Genomic DNA, 21,300 nt, shown 5'->3' with positions numbered 1-21,300 from the left:
ATGCTCTGACGACGCAGCGGTTTACATCTTATGAGGATACCAAAAATTGGGTTGATTCGTGGATAGCCTCAAAAGACAAGGAGTTCTTCAGACGTGGAATTCGAATGCTGCCTGAGAGATGGGAAAAAGTGGTTGCAAGTGATGGGCAATATTTTATATAAATCTATATTACCGTTCTTCTATAATAAATATTTAATTTGTGTTAAAAAACGGCGGAAACTTATTTGTACTCCTAATAACAGAGTATACTGTTTCGTCCACGATACCCCCCATGCGTTGCCATTCCTGAGGACTCAGGTGTTATTCCTCTGTATCCTGTAAATTCACGCCAAACTCAGTTGAAAACAGCAGATCTCGCACGGGAAAGATTCAGGGCTGGCAACATTCAACGGATCCATCCGTTCAAGTTCTTAAGCTTGTTTCATAGTATAAATAATTATAAAAAACCCGGTCAAGTGCGAGTCGAACTCGCGCAACGAGGATTCCGTACGAAATCATCAAGTTTTTTTGTGGATTAACTACAAATTTACGGTTTTCGGATTTTTCACTTCACTTGTGTTACATAACATTGTTTCTTGTAAAATTTTATGATTCTCAGTCAACGGGAACGCTTTAGGTTTTGATTCCCTTCGCGAATGCCAAAATATGTTATATAAATGGAACATAAACGGTCGTATCTTTCGACTGCGTCGATTTAGGAGCTTGATTTTTTCACTACTTTAAGATATTGCAGACCTTAGTATATGACATTAATTTAAACTTGACACCACCACGCGTTCCTAAGAAAAAGGGTCTTGACAGACTGACGAATGTCTTGACGGTCAACGAAGTGAACCTATAAGGGTTCCGATTTTAACTTTGGAGGCACGGAACCCTAAAAACCGATGGTTTAAAACTGGTAAGATATGAACGTAAAAGAGCTACTTATCGCATGTCGCAAAGTCAACTATGCCTTTAAAGAAGAGGAAGTGGGTGGGCGACTTATTAACATGGCCAGTGCGGAAATTATCAATCCTTGGTACCTACACAACGAGGTTGCTAAGAGAATGTGCATAAATAATTTAATGCTATTAAGCAATAGCGTTTAACTGACACGTAAATAATTTAATCCTTTCACAAGGAGAACCGATTTTGGTTTGATCAAATTAGTATGTCACATTTTTTTTTATACAACTAAGCAACGCATGGGGGGTATCATGGGCGAAATAGTATACTCTGTTATGTCCATGGTACTGCTCATGTCTATAAGCGACGGTTACTACTTTCCATCAGGTGGGCCGTCAGCTTGTTTGCCATTCTAAGTTGTATAAAAAAGTGAAAAAAAAACACAGGTCATCCCTCATAATGATAATTAACTTATTATATCTGTATATTAATTAGTTGTGAAGCTGTTTATTCATAATTATCGGCATGAAACGTTAATATGATTGACATTATCACGCCTCATGTTTGCAAATAAGTTCTCGATAATTGGAATGCACGCCAATAATGTTGCATTATCATGTTGTTTTGAATGTTTCTGTCTACATCATTACAATTTACCAGAGGGAAACTTTGTACAAAATCCCATTCGTGTTTCAACCGTGAAGCAGTTGTGTTTGCATGGCTGTGTTTCGGTTTGAAGGGTGGGATATGGCGTGAATTTACAGGGTACTGAGGAATAACACCTGAGTACTCAGGAATGGCAACGCATGGGGGTATCATGGGCGAAACAGTATACTCTGTTATGTCCATGATACTGCTCATGTCTATAGGCGACGGTTACCACTTTCCATCAGGTGGGCCGTTAGCTTATTTGCCATTCTAAGTTGTATAAAAAAAAAAGAATTCTACAGTTTACAATTATTAAACTTGTGGCTTTAGACAGTACTTAAAGTTGTCTTGTTAATACCTGGTCTTGTGGTCTAGTCGAAGATTGAAGTCGAGCAATGGACTCGGAGAGGCTCCATTCCAAAGGTTTAACCACACCAGGACCAAGATGCAAGCGAGAACTTTTATGCACAAAGTAGATATCTAAGTCATTCGTTTATTATCCACTCCTGAACATAGATCTAGGCTGGGAGGGATTTGCAAAAGTTGCTTCGCTTGGAATGCGGATTGGCAACCGCAGTTAGGCTTTGGCGATGTTTTAAGAGGGGCGCTGCTCTTCATTCCTCAACTACTAAGTTCTCTTAGTCTCCTCTTACGACCAGCGGGAAGGAAAAAATTGGCCTATTCTATGTCGATCAAAGAGTATATAGCGTCTTTTGAAGGGTCCAGCCTCCCTTCTCCCAGGAAAATTATCTTATATATGCCAATTATAGTATTCTATAATATATACAAGGGTATTTACTATTAATTTCTAAACAAAACATCTCAACACCAAGTCCTCGACATTCGCATTAAGAATACGGTACCAACGAACTCGGCCGTTCTTCGACAAGTTATTACAGGCAAGAACAAATATAGAAACTGCACGTTAGTTACGGCTAACGCGAGAGGTAACTCAGCGCCGTCTGACAGGCTGTAAACGCAGTTAGTGTCCGCAGCTAATGAAACTCCTGAGTTGCTGCCCAACCCACGAAGCGGGCTGCCAAAACCTGAATGCGATTATCTTGAAGTAGGAACAGGGGAGACGACTGTTTTATGTTTTGAAGAACACCTATGCGTTTCTTGCGTATTTGATTCTGCAATAACAGAAATTCTAATATTCTTTTAATTATTTTTTACTAATATTATAAAGAGTAAAGTTATGTTTTTAATATAATAACTACCGGTTTAACTAACGTGCAATTTGGTCGAGATGGCTCGACTAGTTTTTGAACCATTTAGGATCCTTGCATTTATCATCGCGGCACCATCATAAATAAGATGTTTCTAATCTGCGACGGTGACGCCTACAGCTCGCATGGATGATACAGCCGCTCAGGATTAAGGGTTCTGAATGGTCTTGAAACTAGTCGATTTTTCTTGAAAAATTACACCTAGATTAAACCAGTAGTTATTACATTATAAAATATACTTACGAAGCTTTTAACATTAAGTTTTGTTTGTTTGTAATGGATAAACTCAAAAACTATTTAACCAATTTTAAAAATTATTTCGCCTACAGAAAGTTATATTATTAGCGAGCTACAGTGTTGCTAGCTATAAATAAAACTATTGAGGATATTTTCAGTAAGTGCATTTAGTGTTTTCGGTTTTGGTTTCTAAAATCTTCTTCCGCAAAGATAATGACCTTAGAATGTATTTTATAAAATGCTTTTTTATTTCTATATTTCAGAGGCATTTAGGGACAGGGAAATGGTACCAAGACTTTTGATATAGTATTGAAAGTACTACAACAAGTGAACATAACATTCAAGCAAGCCCGTTTGTTTATATTATATTCTTATATTATATAGATAAAGTCTCTCCATACAAATGCTTTGATAAAAGCAAGTCAAGTTTTTTATACAATTTTGTGTGATAAACAGATATGAGTGACTCCTTTATAACTTCTATATTTATTTTGTTTTATAAATTTTGCATCTTTTTAATCCGTAAATACTCTATATGAATAATGCGTTAAGATATATTTTATGCGTAAGTATATAGAATTCAGATAAAAATGTTTTTGAGGCTCTATGCTCTGTATATATAATCTAAGATTATATCTTATGTAATAAAAATAAAGTTTATTTACAAATTGAGAACAGCTCAAATCATAGCACACCGAGAGTTGGTTAAAAACTTCAATCTGGTTCATATAAAGTTACGAACTATGGAACAACGGTAGCCACGTTCTAGATAGGCGACCGTCACAGTCGTGCCACGGGCGAATTCCAGATTCCGCACACCTGTTTCCTGGATCACACGCTGGCGAAATGTATGATTCGCCTTGTTAACATTTTCTATAGGCGAGCTAGCCTATCCATATAGGGTAAGCAATTTCCAACGTTCGCTGCAACTATTAATGACCGGAGACGAGGTATTTGAATAAACCCTACTAAGTACATTCAGTTTCATTGTGTACAAAGACACGAGCTTTAAAGGTCTAACTACGCTTTGTCCTTAATCAAAGGCCTCTTTAACTAATGAAATAACAGAACCAAAAAAAGTCACTTGACATTTTACTCTGCAAAAGAAAATATATCCTTAAAATACACGCCAATAACAACGTTGTTTCGTAGACTTCTAATTTCAGGAAAAAAAAAACTTTTTCATCTAATATAGATGGAAAATGTTTGAAAAGGTATCGTGTGTCCACAAGTAGATGTTATTGTAGCAAAATGGCGGATTAAATTGTCATTGAATTTAAAATAAACTCCATCTATTGCAGTAAGAACTACAAATATCGGTTCAGAATTGGCGATGCAATCACTTAAAAAAGCCATAAAAATATAAACAATTCGAGAGCCCTTTTGGAAGTCATAAAAATACAATAATTACTGTTGACAAAATGGCGTTCCCGCTATTTTATCCATGTGACAGTGACAGACAAGGTAAATGCACAGATTAATAAAGATATTTATAAACTAAGTATTCAAATTACATAAACTATTCAACCCCGTCACTCAATAATGATATATTAATTTATTTAGTGAATCTACCGATCCTGAGTCCAATTATGGGGTCATACAATTACATATATATTAAATTTTTCCAGACCATATTTCGCATTTGCCAATCAAATTATCAGTATCAAGCAAATTGCTGCTTATATTAAATACAATAGAAAATCATTTCACGACTAATCTCCGTATGTTAAAAATTTAAACAAATAAATAAATAAAAAAAAAAATTAAATATTTGTATCATAATTACCCACGTATCTCGATAATACAAAAAAAGATAAAAAGTAAACACTCGTGATGATTATCAATACAACGAAGAGCGGTATAACGATTTTATATTCCGTTGATTATCGTTAACGTTCATTAACTTGATGCAGACTCGATATGTGTAACGTAGTGCGAATAATACGACAGAAAGTTTGCGTGGTAACACGAAACTACAGGGGGAATTGGACCGTGGTGAGACGGTACAAACCACCGCCACGAGCGATTATTATTTAAATATATTTAAAATTTAAATGTTTTTACTTTTTTTTTTTAACTAACAGCAGACGTGCATGCCGCGCTCACCTGACAGTAAGTGATTACCACCGTTTACAGGCATCCACAACATCAGAGAAATTACAGCTGTGTTCTAGGATGGAATATACTCTTTTTTGAAGGTTTTTTACAGGCATCCACAACATCAGAGAAATTACAGGTTGTTGCTTGCCTTCTAGGATGGACTATACTCTTTTATTGAAGGATTCAATGTCGTATTTGTTTGGAGATAATGCTGTTTATAGTTGGTCCCCTAGTTTGGCTCTGTGTGGAAAAAGGTACAGAAGGGCATGGTTAAGGACCGCCACTCATCCAGTCTGGATGAAACTAGCTTCTGACCTTTGATCGATCACTCTAAAATGGAGGACCTGAGTATCGTGTACTGAAGGTCAATGACCTGGATGGAGTTCATAATTTGTACCCAAGTCATACCTATTGTGATTATCGCTACATTTATTAGCATTATTTATCGCTACAGCTCTTCACATAGATCCAAAATCGCGGATATGTCAGAGTCGGATACAAAAGCATGATAAATGTAGGTACTTACTACATATTATTTAAGTTTAGAGTGTGAAGTAAAATGTCGGATTACACTTCATTACTTCATCATATCAGCCATTAACCGTCTACTGCTGAACAAAGGCCTCACCGATAAGGGAGGGTTTGCCAGTAGTCGCCAAACTTGGCAAGCGAGTAACTGCAGTTAGGCTTTTGATGATGTTTTAAGAGGGACGCTCTTACATTCAGCCAAGTATACATTATCTTCATAAAGTCACATTTAACTATTTTAATTCATTCGTTCATTTATTCATTAATTAATTTCTATATATTTTTACACACATAACTAAACAACCTTTTTATATGTGGCCAATCGTGGAATATCATGTAGCACGAATTGATTTTGTGGATATATATATATATATATATACGAGGTTTGTCCGGAAAGTACGTATAAAAGTTTTTTAAAAATTTTATTTTACAATTATTCAGGTAAATCAATTTTATCCCCTTCAAAGTACTCCCCCTGTGACATAATGCACTTGTGCCAACGCCGTTTCCACTGTGAGAAGGCTCCTTGAAAGTCCTCTGGTTGTAGGTTTCTCAGCTGCCCCGTCGTAGCTTTTTTTATCTCATTTATGTCCCCCAAATGCCGCCCCCGAAGTACCAATTTGGTTTTTGGGAACAAGAAGAAGTCACACGGGGCCAAATCCGGCGAATAGGGGGGTGTTCGGTCACCGTAATGGAATTTTTACTCAAAAACTCACGGACAACAAGAGAGGTGTGGGCAGGGGCATTGTCGTGGTGAAGAATCCAACGCCCCTCTCGCGCCAATTCTGGACGAACTCGTGCCACACGAGCTTTGAGGCGTCTGAGCACATCGACGTAGAATTTTCCATCAACTGTCTGGCCTGGAGGGACGAATTCTTGATGGACAATCCCCCGAACATCGAACTCTTTCTCGGCCCTCTCTGAATCTTTTTAGCCACTTGTGGACGGTTGGTTCCTTCACAGCATCATCCCCATAAACTGTTCTGAGATCGGCAAAAATTTCACGGCCATTCTTGCCGAGTTTCGAGAGAAACTTGATTACGACGCGCTGCTCTTCAACGGAAGCGGGCTCCATGCCGACGGGGTTTCGTTAAGAGGTAACTTCACAGATGGCGTGACAAGCCAGTTCGCACCGCAAGGCGGTCAGACCAGAACTGAAGCATTGTTAGGGACATAAGGAAGGGTCCTGCGCTTACCTGGCCTCCCAACTCCTCTTTCTCGCATTCCAGAACACTTTTATACGAACTTTCCGGACAGACCTCGTATATATATATATATATATATATATATATATATATATATATATATATATATATATATATATATATATATATATATATATATAGTTATAAAGGAATCATCATAACTATTTCTTACGCATAATTGTATGAAAAAGTTGACCCTTTTTTCTCGAAGCATTTCTATGGAAACTATCTATTTAATCTAAGAGTACAAACATACAAATTTCATATATATATAGTGATAATAGTGGTAACAACATTTTGTAATAACTCCAAAATTCCAATCACGTCAGTCGCTTAATACATAAATAATGGCCGCGAACAGAGGTTTCTTCAAATTTATGAATTATTTTCAAATTATACTGGCCGTTGTAACTAATTTCATAAAATGACTCCTCGCTTCGTGATTATAAAAAGAGTCGACGTACATATACGAGATTTGATGTGACGATTTATGCGAAAATTTACTTTAAAACTGTTACTTACGCGTTTTTTTTCACTCAAGAACGTTGATTATTTAAAAAAAATATATGTTATGGCAGGTATTGCCCGCGACTTAGCACGTGATGTCGTATTTTCCTTTTTAATTTTTCGCAAATCATAAATATATTATATGATGTCAGACTTTTAAACTTAGTAGTTGTTTTCGCTGTGTGTTGACAGTCAAAATAAACGATTTTTAGAAGTACAGAACTTTGACATTATAAAAATAAAAAAATAAAAACTTGTTTCCATTTAAAAGTCGCTAATACTCGTATATACCATAAATATTGCGTGTTTAATAAAATAATTAAATAATCTCAAGCTGTGAAAAGAGCTCCGTGCAGAGATTTTCCCTAGAGACTACAAGGTTCTTCAAATTATGTTATTTTAGCCGTTAACTGTCCACTGCTGGACATAAGCCTTCCCCATAAGGGGAGTTTTGCCAGTAGTTGCCACGCTTGGCAGGCGGGTTCGCAACCGCAGTTACGCTTTAAAAGATGTTTTAAGAGGGACGCTGCTGCCCATCCCTCGCCTTCCTCTAGTCGGCTCTTACAACACTCACGGAAAAGGAAGGGGTGGCCTATTCTATGCCGGGACCACACGGCTAACTCTACGTTTAATTAAATTAAATTAATAAAAATATTAAAATAAAGTACATGATGAATAATGTTAAGTGTGTACCAGGACAGCATAACTTCAAAGCTTTCATTATAATGTTTATGATTATTTCATAGTCAGATAATGTGCTGTAGTGAGTGTGGAGGTTTCCGTGTCTTACATTGTATGTAATGGTTAATTTTGAAGACACGATGGGTGCAACGCGGGTCGATTGATAATAGCGGTTACAATGTATTTGTAGTTTGGTACTGCCACAGTATTATGGTAAACTAAACACTAATTCATAAAGCACTCGAAAAAAGACAATCGATATATATATATATATATATATATATATATATATATATATATATATATATATATATTCGACTAATTATCCATTTTTCATTCAGATAAATCCATTGAATGTAACTAGTTTATAATATTAAAAAAGAAAAAAAAACATAATAATCTTCCTTAATTGTGTCATTAAATAAAATATAGAAAACTTATTACAAACCCACATCGTACATTACTATACATGGTATTTCTAATAAAAAAAAATATAAATTACCTATGCCTGAATTATATAGTAAAGTTAAAAAATAAAATTGTTTTATAATCTATCTATAATTAAATGGAAAATACCATAATACCTTCATGCGGGCTCTTTACACATATATAAGAGTGATGTAATAGTTCCTAAATATGGGTGATAGGGGGGAAAGGGATTGTTAGTAATGGAGACTGAGAATCCCATTGCTAGCAATATACCGAACCAGGTCGAACCTCCTCACGGTTCCTCCTGGAAACTATCATGATTAATTCCTGATGAATTTATCATGATGGGCTAACTGGCCCGTTTTCATTCTCATCTATCACCCTTCACTGGTGCTCCGCCAGCGTATCCCGTTAGCGCAGGCGGGGTTACCATACCATTATCACCCATCAAAAAAAAAATATTGGTGATATTGTATGTGTTGTAATTTTTTTCACCGCATATTCAAATTTCTGTTTTGCCAAAGGTTGACTGCGAGAGAATGCTATACAGTAGTAAATCCGCCTTTTGTACCAGACATTTTTTTTGTAATGTGGTCAATAAAGAATAAATAAATAAAATAAATAAATATCAATACTGCTACGATATCTATATATCGAGTTCCTCTAGACATTGACTGGGGGAAAAAAAGGTCATCACATATTCCAAAGTCGCCCATTCATTTCAGTCGGGTGCTTCGATTGGATGTTATATATTGAATAAACAATATTTAATACATTCGTTAGTGGAATAATAAATAGATATTGTAACTATTAAATATGAATACTGCTATGTATTATCCAACCTTAATAGGGCGATTAATAGACAACGAGACAGACATATAGAAGTTAGAATTACTCTTAGAGTTTTTCTCCAGCTACTACATATATAACATTCAAATATAAAATAAAATATAATAAATAAATATAAATGCAATACAATACAATTACACCAGTCGTTTGATCCTCAAGCCAGGATACCACATGTTTTTTAATGGATGATAAGAAAATGACAACGTCGCTCCCCCCCCCCCCCCCCCCCACCGGTATACACTGGCATAGGTATACCGGTATGCAATGGTATAGGACTGGTAGTCCATATTACGAACAATCCCGTCCCCCCGGATACCAGATGGAGACTTTGTACAAAAGTCGATTGCTTGGGTACCTCTGTTCCATTCGTGTTTCAACCGTGAAGCAGTTGTGTTTGCATGGCTGTGTTTCAGTTTGAAGGGTGGGATATGGCGTGAATTTACTGGGTACAGAGGAATAACATCTGAGTCCTCAGGAATGGCAACGCATGGGGGGTATCATGGGCGAAACAGTATACTCTGTTATGTCCATGGTACTGCTCATGTCTATGGGCGACGGTTACCACTTTCCATCAGGTGGGCCGTCAGATTGTTTGCCATTCTAAGTTGTATAAAAAAAAATTATGAATAACCAATTAACAAACATCTGGTTGCTAACCCCACAACACAACAGACCCGAGGTATTTCAGAAATATGCATTTAATAAAAAATTGGCTACCAGGAATCGAGCCACCCAGGTTCCACCTCATTTACGCAAAGCACCATGCCCACGGAGATCATCTAAAATTGTGAGAATGAAGAGTCGAGATCGTAATCACGAGCAAGTTAGTTATCTTCAGGACTTACGCTATTATTTGAGCTTATCGTTGCCGTAATGGCAGCTCTACACATACAGATTACAATTAACTACTGATGAAACCAAAGAATCTGGCCGTATCAACGATCTCGCGGTTATTCAGACGCTTGGCTCAGAAATCTGTGTGAATTAATTTTCATAACGCAATCTTAGATAAATAACTAGGGAAAATATATTATTATATGTTCGATGTTTAAGACCGCAAAACTGGTAACATTTACAAGTATATCAAAATTGAAACAAAATTAAACCTACTAATAAAACTAAAACCGTTACTAAAATTCTGGAATAAAATTGCTTATCTTTTGTTATATTAGTATTCTTATTATCAAATATTTGAAAAGCTTTAGAAATCTTAAAAGTCAATTATCCAGAAATAGTTGCCATATTATTGTGACATGTGACAGATATGCGTAACTTATTTTAAGAAAAATATGTTTGAGCGTAAAATAAAGTAACATTTTATGTATGTAATCATTTAAAATATAGAAAACTGTATCAAATCAATGGGCTTTAATATAAATTAACGCAAATATTGCCAGTATTTGATATGAATTGCAATGTACAATCTTCGGCAAGAGTTCTTAATCTACGTCTCAAAAATGTTGATTTTGTCTATTCTAGCACAGATACTCAATCATGTAAACAGGAAAAAGGCAAAGATACAAAGCTATACAGCCTTATCATCATATTCGTTCTAAAACATACTTCTATTCCAAAACGTTCCGTTATTTGCTAATTTTGAAGGTTCGTATATCACAAACCTACATCTGTAGGGAGGTCGATTGATTGATTATAAGTTATTTATAGTATCAAATTCGTTGGAGATTATAAAACTGTACTTACGTTAATGTAAATAAATGCTTGATTGATTAAACATCTGTAAATACTTACATATATGTGTGTGTATATATATAAACCGTGTTTTTACTGCATTATTAAATGTGTAAATTATTTATGCATAATTGACGTCTACGGTTTTTGTATAATTATGTAGGAAATTATCGGTTAGCGTATTCTTAGATACAAAAAACACCATTGTTTGAGACCTTGGATTGTAAAATAATTTGTTAATAACTTGTTACCTTCTAGATATGTTAATAACAAACCAGACAATTGTACAAAAACTTATAATCAACCGATAATTTCGGAATTTGGGGTTTCGAATGACAAAAAGTTTGGTACGTGCGATACCGCAAAATATATGCAATTTTGAACACATCTCCATGTTTTAACATTTCTATGCACGTTCGCTGCGTCAACGCGGAATACTAAAATCATCTGCATGCAAATGTATACATTTGCTTCTTTGATATCATAACTATCGTTTGCCCGCGGTTTCGTCCGTGTGACCGAGATAAATATTGCCTGTTCCATCTCAAATATTAAGTTGAACCGTAAAAGCGCTATGCGGTAACAAACAAACTCACTTTCATATACATATATAATATTTCTTACCAGAGGGAGACTTTGTAGAAAAGTAGATTGCTTGGGTACCTCTATCCCATTCCTGTTTCAACCGTGAAGCAGTTGTGTTTGCATGGCTGTGTTTCGGTTTAAAGGGTGGGATACGGCGTGAATTTACAGGGTACAGAGGAATAAGACCTGAGTCCTCAGGAATGGCAACGCATGGGTGTTATCATGGGCGAAACAATATACTTTGTTATGTCCATGGTACTGCTCATGTCTATAGGCGACGGTTACCATTTTACATCAGATGGGCCGTCAGCTTGTTTGCCATTCTAAGTTGTGTAAAAAAAATCTATTTATATTTTTTTTTTTTACTGTGGAAGGGTCTCGCGATTGGTCATGAACTCATTTGATGGAAAGCGATGACGTGGTTTAAAAATAGATGTCGCGTGCCCATTTATATTATTTATTTATACTTTATTATACCTACACGTTAATAATACATAAAAATATGACTGAGGTAAGTAAATGTATAAATGTAAAATGTATTAGAAAAAAAAAATAAGATTAATTCTTTTCTTTTTTTCTTCTTCAGATGCCTAATCTAATGAAAAATAATCACTGAAAGTTAGCCGAAAGCTTGGCGAATTCATCTTTTTGATTTGCCAGTCGGAACAGAGGTAAATCCCAGTGGGAAAAACTGTGACAAAAAATTATATCGTACTATGTTACGGTAAAATTTAAAAACACCTTATAGATGTAGGTGTTGAATTTATAAAATTGGGTCGTAATTAACTCGAAATCCAGATAGAATAAAAAAAAAAAGGTTTTGTCATTACGTTACCTGCTAGCTGTATATCGAATGACGAATTTACGAAATATCACAAATAATTATAAAAAGATCAAATAATTCAATAAACGAACTATAGCTACCAGCTATAGTGAGGTTTCGGCTAAATTCAGTTTTGACCCGAGCATATTCTTTAATTAAAAAAAAAAAAACTTTTTTTACTTAGCACACTAGTCAACGGTTTCGTATTTCTAGGAATAACGGATTTTTTTTTAATCACAAAAAGCAGCCAGTTGTTTGCAATTCCAATATCAAATTATTACGTGCACAACTAACTAAAAACTTAGTCACACAAAAACAATGCATTCGTCCCCCGGCATTGGTTAAAAATAATGGAATGTTATTGTTTGGTGGCGTCTACATTACACCACAAATCAATATACGAGTATGTTGTTTTCATGTAAATTTTTTTTTTATGCAAATCAGTGGCACGTGTGGTTTTGTCAGTAGGTACCCGTTCAACAAAGAAGTATGGGTGGACAATATCTATATATGTATTTTAGTTATAACATCTATATATTAATCCAATAACGAGTACTTTAAAAGTCTGTTGTCCAAAAAACAGTATTGGCTAAAAGGCTTTTTCTCAAACATGCTTGGAAATGTGAGCATTATTTTGACAATCTTAGAGATAAATCAAAATTGCCTTACTGGCCAGATACATATTATTGTTATTCGTCATTGAAGTTAAAAAGTAAAATTGTGTGTTTGATTTCCGCGCATTGTTTGGAAAAAGTACTATACAAGCCTTGGCCACAACTAGGCATTGATGGACTCACGTATGTATGCCTCGGCTACGCCTCGGCCCACATTTGCACGTTCGTCCATCAATGCCTCAGTTGCTGGCCGCTGCAGTATTGTACTATTAATATATTTGAAAATAGATATTCGACCGATATGGGCGATGTCGAAATAGATGATGACCTGTTCTCACCATCGATGTTCAGAAGAACCTAATATATGGATATCGGATCGGTATCAATATTGACCATGGCTACAAAGTATGATTCATTAAAATTGAACAATCAGGTGCAAAAGCATTAGAAAACATTTTTTAACCACCATTCTAATACTTACTAATATTATAAATGTAAAAGCGATTTTGTTTGTTTGTTACATTATAACGCCTTAACGGCTTAACCAATCATTATGAAATTTGGTACACACGTAATATATGAGATGAAAAAGGATATAGACTATTTATCTTAGTCAATAAACATATCCTGATCCCTTATGTGTACATTTATATCGACAAATATCCAGTTATTTTTTTTTTATTACTAATTCTATTTCCCATATTTCGAGCTGACCCGTCATCCGTATCCAATAACAAGGACGGGTCGCTCTATCATTTACGCGATCCAGATCTAACAAAAAAAAAATGTCGGTCACGCAGATGAAGTCACAGGTAGCTAGCGAACATTAAAGCCGTATGAATAAAAAAAGAGCCAAATATATTATTAATTATGTTTATAGTATATAAAACATACCGTTTGTCGTTTAAAAAAAGAATTTGCATTGTATAATTATCATAACTCATAAAGCACAATCTAAAAATAATTTAAATTCAATGTCGTTTTCACTGACAACGTGACAAAATTAACTAGTTTTAGGTCATCAAAATAACTTTCAAAACTATAAATTTTAATGCAAACCGACAAACCCACGGCCAATTAAAGCCCACACACATTAAAAATCAATAAAAATCTGTCACTTGATACTTAAGGCGAATGGATACTCCTACTCGATTAATCGATATCGGCAATCGATTTAACCACGTGACGTCATTCGGTAGAATAGCTTTTTTGTGTCACATTCATTATTATAATAAAATTGATAACGCTAAAATATATTTTTGCTTTATTTAGAGCAATATATTAAGGTGTAATCGAGATAAAGTCCAAACTAAATTATTGCAATTAAAGTACATTTTGAACTAAAACTCTTTATTGTTCTCCTCAAAGAATGATACAGATAAAAAAGATTAACTATGTATGTATGTATTTATTTTGTTTATGATTTTGTGACAAAATTGTTTATGGTACTTGCAAAGAGCAAAACTTATAATTTATGGTATGCGTGACTAATCAAATTCACATCAAATCTGTCTAAAATAAACTTTCCGTCATTTGAAATAAAGTTTGGTTTATTGTGGGCTGAATCACGTGAATCACGTGAATCACAATAGTTGTCCTTGTATAGCATCATAATTCGGACACCGGCCACCAATACTACAATGAAGTAAAGACTATGAAAAAAAAATAGTCAAGGATTTTAACATTTTTTACAAATAAAAAAAAATAATAATTAGTGTGTTTGTTTCTTCTACTTGTTTTCTGAGTACATGCTTTTTTTTCATAATAATTTGCCTAAGAACAGTAAATTTAATTCTACGTATTAATTCGAAGTAAATAGTAACAATTGAATCCAGCTTACCATATCTATCATGTTATTAATATAATTTATCGATTTCAGCTGTTACGCCCATATTATATTACACGTTAAATATACATTAAACATTCAATTTACATTTCCAACAGGAATGTTAAACAACGCCAATGTGTACCACATAAAAACAGTGCTGGAATGTCGCCTTGTGATCACGAACCAATCGATTTTCTAGCCGTCAATCGATACAAGTGATTTATTCGTTTCGCACTATAGTCGCATCGATTGGCTGAGTCAGGACCGCGTTCTAAACAATTACACGTATTGTATAGTCTGCAATATTTTTTAAGTACTTTTTATGTTTAAATTGATAATTATAGGTTAGATCACTTGCTATTTTCCCGCCTCTGGTTACCTGAAATAATATTCCTAATGACGGCCATACACGATCAAGTTTACCGTCAAGTCGGCAGTGGATTTGAGACGGCGTCCAGTAAATATGACAGTATATGGCTATCAGTGTACATGACAAGTCTACTTGAGTACGCACTGCAACTAGACGCCGCTTCACGTTGCAATCTTGATCGTGTATGGCCATCATAACGCTACATAGCTATTTATATCATCTTACTGATATTATAAATAGGAATTTTTATAAACATGTTCGTACGTTTAGATACTTGATTCTCAACATATTAAAATGTCTCCTAACGCCTTTTAGAGATTTCATAAAAAAAGAAAAGTGAATTCTTAACCAATTTTGATACTTTATTTTTCATTGAATAAACCTTACTTCTGTGCTGGTTTCATATTAATTTTATCACGATTAAAATATTTTTTTAAGAATATACAGGAGAACTCGGATTAAATATATACATTTAAAAATAAACATTAATTAAATTACAATTCGGTTTACTCTTAAAAAATGTAGAAACTTTTTAAGAGTTCGATTTTTCTGCTGTTAACTGTACTTTAACAACACTTGCCTCTCCGATTAGATTCTCATTACTTTAGATGTAGCTCGTAAACCTTTGGACAGACGTGGTCTAACCATACAAGGAAGACGGTGGAGAAAACGTGTGATAATCCAAATACATACATACAGAATATATACACGTCACGACTGTCTCCTATTGGGGTAGGCAGAAACAATTGAATGCCAAGCATTCCGATTTAAACAGAGCTCTTTTGTTTGCTCTACATTCAATAATCTATTCACACAAACGCTCGCCGGTCACGGGTACGTTTAATTTGGTCCTTCTTCGGTACGTCACCTATTTGGTCGACATACGTTCGTAGGGAGACCACTACCAATGTTTCTTATTCGCGTTTAACATAACTCTTCCATAATTCTTTTATGATAAATTGTTTTAACATTACTGTCGCTTCATCAAAGCAATAGTTAAAGTACCGGTTTACTCTAAGCTCTCAAGAGAGATTCTCGGGTTGAGAGAAAATGTTTTCGAACATAATGATTATTTTCAATTTAATTTAGCGAATAAATTGATCAAGAAAATAATTGAGTGTCTAGGTAGACACGTAATATATCATCATAGCAGGATTTAATAAATTGATTGGATGGACCCTTTGATTATAAAATACGTTATACTATATCTATGGACAGACCCGATCACCAAGCGCCACAGATTAAGTATACCTAACCTACGTAGAGATCATAAACTTAGTATAACTTATATAGATCATCTTTTTTTATAGATTAAAAAAGTACCTACGAAGCATTCTTTTTTTATGTCAATACTTTGCTTTTTGGTTTCGTAATCGCTAAACATAGATTAAGAATAATAGCTGTGGCATTCTCTTTCTATGCCGCTAAAAAGAAAGAAAAAGAAATGGCGCAGACCAGGCCCTCGACGATTTGAACAAAAAAAAGTATATGATATCTATGCAACCAGTAGTTAAATTTTAAATTTTACGTTAATGTGGTTACATTCAGAGTGTATTCTGGATTAAATAATATTAAAAATAGTTAAACAATACTATGTATATACATTTATTTGATTATGTTGATACTTCTAAATGGTTGTATAGATTTAATTTTTAGTTCCATCATTATAAGGGCAGTACCGGCTCTTAAATAACGTACATATTTCGCAGTGCGACCATCTTATAGTAACTTTAATGAATATTGAAAAACAAATTAAATGTAAAACAAAATCACCTGTCGCACTTATTATTTCAAAAAAACTTTATTACATCTGATTTATGACGTTATCAAATTAAAAATGTTCAAATGAATATTTTTGTGTACAGGCCTCATTCACTGGATATTTTGTGGTCTTTTCTTGCTACTTCACTGGAATCCTACATAGTTATAGTATCAGAACTTCAGAACTAGGCAACGGTACTTGCAACTGTGTCATCAAATATACCCGTAATATTGTACACATAACTTCACAATATGTCGTAAATTTCGTAAACTAACACATGACGATTTCATTATATCTACATCGTTGAATGTGTGTTTTCTTTAAAGTTTCGTATGCCATCTACTTTGTATACAACGAGTATAGAGTTCGAACAAAGAGACTGCAAAACGTTTTGGTGCTAAGAAACCAAAGTATTTTATAAACACTTACAAAACCAAAGACATCACTCGCGCAGTTTTTTTTTTTTCTAATTTACTACACTTGACCACGAATGGTCTTTACAGTTTTAGGAGAGGGCTTATCGACTGAGAGTTTTTTTTAATGGATGATAATGGAATGGTCACCCCGCACGTGCTGTCGGTATACACCGATGGTACACCACTGGAAGACGATAAGTGGGAATGAATGAAAGCGATTGGCCCACCATAATGAATTCGACAAAAATTAACCACTATGGTTTCCAGGGGGAACCGCGTGGAGATCGATATAAGAGGATATATTGCTAGCAATGGGGCTATTAGACCTCATTACTAACAGTCTCTTTTCCCTATCGACTGAGTGTTGGATTCAGTCAGATGAATTACGACGTAATTATATCTACTTAGAGCTCGGATTTTAACAACCGCTTACCATGGTGGGCCGTATGCTTGTTTGCCGCCTCTGTGGTATAAAAAAAAAGATCCGATTTATAACCCAGTTTCGCTGTCATATCTCGGATTTGGGATACAGTATGCAAGTAACTTGCTTTGCGACTGGCAACAGACACAAGTATACAGGTAAGCCAGAGGCACTAAGAGAGTGGTGGAAAGGGGTCGTCAGTAGTGGGGACTAAGGGTCAGCTGATTATACATCCTTTAAGACTTAACAAGCTGACGGTCCACCTGATGGCATAGTACTATAGATATTGTAACACTGTGTAATCCATAATACCCTTCATGCATTGCTATTCCTGAGGACTAAGTAACTAATTAACTTTCACGAAGTTCCCACTGGAAACCACCGTGGTTAAGTCCTAATGAATTGGTCATGATGGCCAACTGGTTAGACTTTATCATCATAAATCATCAACCAATGCCCACTGGTATACCGATAGCGCAGGCAGATTTATTATTCCATTTTCACCCGGCCTCAAAGTAAAGTCAGAGGCTCTAAAAAGACGGCTGTACAAAATGTCCCTAAAGATGTATTTTCATGCCATGTCCCACACAAACTTTGTAAAAGAATATGACAATTTTAATCTATACTTATAATAAATCTGTGGAGAGGTCAATTCTGTACATGAAATATATTTCCATAATAACTATCAGGGGGTGATTAGTGATCGATACTGATGCCAAAAATGCAATCAATAAAATTTTTGTCTGTCTGTCTGTATGTTCGTTATAGAAACAAAAACTTCTCGACAGATTTTAACGAAACTTGGTACAATTATTCTTCATACTCCTGGGCAGGTTACAGTATACTTTTCATCACGCTAAGATCAATAGGAGCGGAGCAGTGAAGGGAAATGTTAAAAATGTCCACCCGTACGACGCCGGGACTGGCCGCTAGTGTTTACATATGTTAGTTATCATGTAGAAAGTCATACAATTAAAAAGTCTCTTGCAAATTGGAAGACAGAATCTTCCCGAGGACCTCACAGGAGGCGTGGATGATAATCCAAATTGTAATGACATACCATATGTCCGTCTATTCATTTCCTTGTTTAGCAATGCAAACATACCTGAAACGAAAAAAAACATTGTTAAAAATTATTATGATTTTTTTTTTATATACCACCGAGGTGGCAAACAAGCATACGGCCCACCTGATGGTAAGCGGTTACCGTAGCCTATGAACACCTGCAATACCAGAGGTATTACGCGCGCGTTGCCGACCCTGAAGAAACCTCTTTAACCTCCTTTTGAAGAACCCCATGCTGTAATCTCTTGGGAAAATCTCGGCAGGGAACTAAAGCTATATTTACATTATAACAGTTATCATTATCATATCGGCCGCCAAAAAACCACTGCTGAACGTAGGTCTCTTCCTTGGAGGGGTTTTAGCAGTAGTTGCCAAGCTTGGCAGGCGGATTAGCAACCGCAGTTAAGCTTTCGTGATGTTGTAAAAGGGACGCTTCTGCCCATCCCTCGACCACTAATTAAATATTCAAATTAAAGTAATACCAACTACAAATCGACTAATTGTGATTGAGTGTACATGTATATTCACAATAAGATCGCCTTTTTTTTTCTTAGAACTGTACTTATGAAAACAAATCTGTATGTCTATGCAAAGTTGAATAACTAAACGTATTAAAAAAAAAACTGTTATAAGGCTGGATTGGTCTCGGAATCATTTAAAAAATAATATAAAGAAATGGTGTCTCGGAATCGACCCCTCCATCAACTTGCGTTACATTTCAATTTTATGATCAATATGAATTAAATTTCCAATAGATTCATGTCAAAATTATTACATATTTAATTTATGATGATTCATAAATCAAAATGTAACTTCGCGAAATTATCAAATTAAAATACTATGTTAAGGGATAAGTTTAGAGAAATAGCGCTTCTGAATCGACTTCAGAGATTATTTGAATGTTATGGTTGAATGAGTTTTATGGTCATATGAGCAATATGCTCTACTACTGGTTCTCAGAATAATAATTTACTTGTAATATCAAAATGTAATTTTAAAATTAGAAATTTTAGAACAAAATTCATTTTCAAATACCAACAAACCTTAATAGAGAACAATTATTATTCTAAGGACCAGTATTATTTAAATTCAGAATAGAATTGAGTCAAAACTAGTTCACATTTTAATTCTCGTTAGTCAAATTATGAATTCAAATTTTAATTTTAAAGATAAATTTAAGGAAAAGCGCTTAATAATCGACCTTATTGCCTCATAATTTATAATTACAGTTCATATAAAAAAAAAATATGTTGTAAGAGGACAATGACCTCAGTGAAGATTTAATATTTTCAATATAGTTTATAGGCCGACCACAAAAATAATCAAATAATGTTTGTGTCATCATCAACCACGACCAAGTATTGTAACTAATTATAAAACAGTGAATTTGTAGACATAGGCTACTTCTTATTCCGGTCAGGGAACATAACCCGGTCATGCAGACGAAATCACGGGTAAAAACTAGTGTAATTTTTTTTATGCAACTTAGAATGGCAAACAAGCTGACGGCCCACCTGATGGAAAGTGGTAACCGTCGCCTATAGACATGAGCAGTACCATGGACATAACAGAGTATACTGTTTCGCCCATGATACCCTCGTATCATACCAAATCATGATAATTATAAACAGCTATAAACCTACAACATTAATCTATCTATCAGGAAATTTGTACATATTTTTTTTAAATTTAATTTACAATATTAGAAGTATATGCTGTATTAAGGGCACATCAAAGAATCAAATAATCCACTACGGACCAACATTTTTTAAATCTTTAACTTATGATTACAAACTTTAAAGTTACAGTCGTAGAGTCCACAATCCCATAATTTTGATATCTTTACATAACTTTTTGATAAAGGAACGGATGATAACCGTTAAGTTTCGGTCGTGGTGATAACAAGAGCTTGAGAAACTTCGGGGTCATCGACATGACGAAGTAAACATTAGATGTATGTAACATTTATCATAATACTAGCGATTTGGATGAGAATGAGCTCCCTGCCGAGGTTTTCCCAAGAGACGACAGCATAGAATTCTTTAAAAGGGAGGTAAAGAGGTTTCTTCAGGGTGGGCAACGCGCGCGTAATACCTCTGGTATTGCAGGTGTTCATAGGCTACGGTAACCACTTACCATCAGGTAGGCCGTATGTTTGTTTGCCACCTCAGTGGTATAAAAAAAAGAGGAACGCTGCTGCCCATCGCTGAAATATTAAGTTCCATTAGTCGCCTCTTACGACATCTACAGGAAAAGAAGGTAGTGGCCTATTCTATGCCGGAACTACACGGCAAATTAAATATACTCTGTCAATTACTAGTGATTTATTTCTGATATCTACTTACTACCAAATTATAGTGTAATATTTAATAGTCTATTTAACCTACTAATATTATAAATGTGAAAGTGTACAAACGTTTGGATGTTAG

The 21,300-nt window shown here is 34.9% G+C and overlaps 1 protein-coding gene and 1 long non-coding RNA gene across 5 annotated transcripts in view; one reads left to right on the top strand and one right to left on the bottom strand.

The window, feature by feature from the left end:
* LOC128202187 (uncharacterized) overlaps nucleotides 1-21,300 on the top strand; it is a 170,269-nt gene that overhangs the window by 49,329 nt on the left and 99,640 nt on the right. The gene's annotated exons all lie outside the window — the stretch shown is intronic.
* LOC113517313 (protein outspread) overlaps nucleotides 1-21,300 on the bottom strand; it is a 383,813-nt gene that overhangs the window by 294,408 nt on the left and 68,105 nt on the right. The window contains exon 1 of one of the 4 annotated variants that reach the window (XM_052901502.1): nucleotides 15,793-15,797. The exons of the other annotated variants lie outside the window; for them this stretch is intronic. The gene's annotated coding sequence lies outside the window, so the exon portion shown is untranslated. Of the gene's footprint in view, nucleotides 1-15,792; nucleotides 15,798-21,300 lie in introns of those variants that run through there. 4 annotated transcript variants of the gene reach the window in all.

The sequence above is a fragment of the Galleria mellonella genome, unplaced genomic scaffold (assembly GCF_026898425.1).
Source record: "Galleria mellonella isolate WM207_F2 unplaced genomic scaffold, CSIRO_AGI_GalMel_v1 utg78, whole genome shotgun sequence".
Lineage (NCBI taxonomy): Eukaryota > Metazoa > Arthropoda > Insecta > Lepidoptera > Pyralidae > Galleria > Galleria mellonella.
This window is presented reverse-complemented; position numbering and strand designations above follow the sequence as displayed.